Raw genomic sequence first — 4,223 nt, 5'->3', positions numbered from 1 at the left:
CTAGACATCTACCACCCATTACCACTATCAGATTAGAGCCATAAGGGAGACTAGACATCTACCACCCAACCCACTATCAGATTAGAGCCATAAGGGAGCCTAGACATCTACCACCCCACTACCACTATCAGATTAGATTAGAGCCATAAGCAGACTACCCATATACCACTATCAGATTAGAGCCATAAGGGAGACTAGACATCCACCACCCCACTACCACTATCTAGAGCCATAAGGGAGACTAGACATCTACCACCCCACTACCACTATCAGATTAGAGCCATAAGGGAGACTAGACATCTCACCCCACTACCACTATCAGATTAGAGCCATAAAGGAGACTAGACCTTATACCACTATCAGATTAGAGCCATAAGGGAGACTAGACATCTACCACCCACTACCACTATCAGATTAGAGCCATAAGGGAGACTAGACATCTACCACCCACTACCACTATCAGATTAGAGACCATAAGGGAGCCTAGACATCTACCAACCCACTACCACTATCAGATTAGAGCCATAAGGGAGACTAGACATCTACCACCCCATACCACTATCAGATTAGAGCCATAAGGGAGCTAGACATCTAACCCATTACCACTATCAGATTAGAGCCATAAGGGAGACTAGACATCTACCACCCACTACCACTATCAGATTAGAGCCATAAGGGAGACTAGACATCTACCACCCCACTACCACTATCAGATTAGAGCCATAAGGGAGACTAGACATCTACTACCCCACTACCACTATCAGATTAGAGCCATAAGGGAGACTAGACATCTACCACCCATTACCACTATCAGATTAGAGCCATAAGGGAGCTAGACATCTACCACCCCACTACCACTATCAGATTAGAGCCATAAGGGAGACTAGACATCTACCACCCACTACCACTATCAGATTAGAGCCATAAGGGAGACTAGACATCTACCACCCCACTACCACTATCAGATTAGAGCCATAAGGGAGACTAGACATCTACCACCCCACTACCACTATCAGATTAGAGCCATAAGGGAGACTAGACATCTACCACCCCACTACCACTATCAGATTAGAACCATAAGGGAGACTAGACATCTACCACCCCACTACCACTATCAGATTAGAGCCATAAGGGAGACTAGACATCTACCACCCAATTACCACTATCAGATTAGAGCCATAAGGGAGACTAGACATCTACCACCCCACTACCACTATCAGATTAGAGCCATAAGGGAGACTAGACATCTACCACCCCACTACCACTATCAGATTAGAGCCATAAGGGAGACTAGACATCTACCACCCCACTACCACTATCAGATTAGAGCCATAAGGGAGACTAGACATCTACCACCCCATTACCACTATCAGATTAGAGCCATAAGGGAGACTAGACATCTACCACCCCACTACCACTATCAGATTAGAGCCATAAGGGAGACTAGACATCTACCACCCCACTACCACTATCAGATTAGAGCCATAAGGGAGACTAGACATCTACCACCCCACTACCACTATCAGATTAGAGCCATAAGGGAGACTAGACATCTACCACCCACTACCACTATCAGATTAGAGCCATAAGGGAGACTAGACATCTACCACCCCACTACCACTATCAGATTAGAGCCATAAGGGAGACTAGACATCTACCACCCCACTACCACTATCAGATTAGAGCCATAAGGGAGACTAGACATCTACCACCCCACTACCACTATCAGATTAGAGCCATAAAGGAGACTAGACATCTACCACCCCACTACCACTATCAGATTAGAGCCATAAGGGAGACTAGACATCTACCACCCCACTACCACTATCAGATTAGAGCCATAAGGGAGACTAGACATCTACCACCCACTACCACTATCAGATTAGAGCCATAAGGGAGACTAGACATCTACCACCCACTACCACTATCAGATTAGAGCCATAAGGGAGACTAGACATCTACCACCCCATTACCACTATCAGATTAGAGCCATAAGGGAGACTAGACATCTACCACCCACTACCACTATCAGATTAGAGCCATAAGGGAGACTAGACATCTACCACCCCACTACCACTATCAGATTAGAGCCATAAGGGAGCCTAGACATCTACCACCCATTACCACTATCAGATTAGAGCCATAAGGGAGACTAGACATCTACCACCCCACTACCACTATCAGATTAGAGCCATAAAGGAGACTAGACTTATACCACTATCAGATTAGAGCCATAAGGGAGACTAGACATCTACCACCCCACTACCACTATCAGATTAGAGCCATAAGGGAGACTAGACATCTACCAACCCACTACCACTATCAGATTAGAGCCATAAGGGAGACTAGACATCTACCACCGGACTACCACTATCAGATTAGAGCCATAAGGGAGACTAGACATCTACCACCCCACTACCACTATCAGATTAGAGCCATAAGGGAGACTAGACATCTACCACCCACTACCACTATCAGATTAGAGCCATAAGGGAGACTAGACATCTACCACCCACTACCACTATCAGATTAGAGCCATAAGGGAGACTAGACATCTACCACCCCACTACCACTATCAGATTAGAGCCATAAGGGAGACTAGACATCTACCACCCCACTACCACTATCAGATTAGAGCCATAAGGGAGACTAGACATCTACCACCCACTACCACTATCAGATTAGAGCCATAAGGGAGACTAGACATCTACCACCCCACTACCACTATCAGATTAGAGCCATAAGGGAGACTAGACATCTACCACCCACTACCACTATCAGATTAGAGCCATAAGGGAGACTAGACATCTACCACCCCACTACCACTATCAGATTAGAGCCATAAGGGAGACTAGACATCTACCACCCACTACCACTATCAGATTAGAGCCATAAGGGAGACTAGACATCTACCACCCCATTACCACTATCAGATTAGAGCCATAAGGGAGACTAGACATCTACCACCCATTACCACTATCAGATTAGAGCCATAAGGGAGACTAGACATCTACCACCCCACTACCACTATCAGATTAGAGCCATAAGGGAGACTAGACATCTACCACCCCACTACCACTATCAGATTAGAGCCATAAGGGAGACTAGACATCTACCACCCCACTACCACTATCAGATTAGAGCCATAAGGGAGACTAGACATCTACCACCCACTACCACTATCAGATTAGAGCCATAAGGGAGACTAGACATCTACCACCCCACTACCACTATCAGATTAGAGCCATAAGGGAGACTAGACATCTACCACCCCACTACCACTATCAGATTAGAGCCATAAGGGAGACTAGACATCTACCACCCCACTACCACTATCAGATTAGAGCCATAAGGGAGACTAGATCTACCCCACTACCACTATCAGATTAGAGCCATAAAGGAGACTAGACATCTACCACCCCATTACCACTATCACATTAGAGCCATAAGGGAGACTAGACATCTACCAACCCACTACCACTATCAGATTAGAGCCATAAGGGAGACTAGACATCTACCAACCCACTACCACTATCAGATTAGAGCCATAAGGGAGACTAGACATCTACCACCCCATTACCACTATCAGATTAGAGCCATAAGGGAGACTAGACATCTACCACCCACTACCACTATCAGATTAGAGCCATAAGGGAGACTAGACATCTACAACCCACTACCACTATCAGATTAGAGCCATAAGGGAGACTAGACATCTACCACCCCACTACCACTATCAGATTAGAGCCATAAGGGAGACTAGACATCTACCACCCCACTACCACTATCAGATTAGAGCCATAAGGGAGACTAGACATCTACCACCCCACTACCACTATCAGATTAGAGCCATAAGGGAGACTAGACATCTACCACCCCACTACCACTATCAGATTAGAGCCATAAGGGAGACTAGACATCTACCACCCCACTACCACTATCAGATTAGAGCCATAAGGGAGACTAGACATCTACCACCCACTACCACTATCAGATTAGAGCCATAAGGGAGACTAGACATCTACCACCCACTACCACTATCAGATTAGAGCCATAAGGGAGACTAGACATCTACCACCCCACTACCACTATCAGATTAGAGCCATAAGGGAGACTAGACATCTACCACCCAACTACCACTATCAGATTAGAGCCATAAGGGAGACTAGACATCTACCACCCCACTACCACTATCAGATTAGAGCCATAAGGGAGACTAGACA

The sequence above is a fragment of the Oncorhynchus kisutch genome, unplaced genomic scaffold (genome assembly GCF_002021735.2).
Source record: "Oncorhynchus kisutch isolate 150728-3 unplaced genomic scaffold, Okis_V2 Okis04b-Okis11a_hom, whole genome shotgun sequence".
NCBI classification, from domain to species: Eukaryota; Metazoa; Chordata; class Actinopteri; order Salmoniformes; family Salmonidae; genus Oncorhynchus; species Oncorhynchus kisutch.
This window is presented reverse-complemented; position numbering follows the sequence as displayed.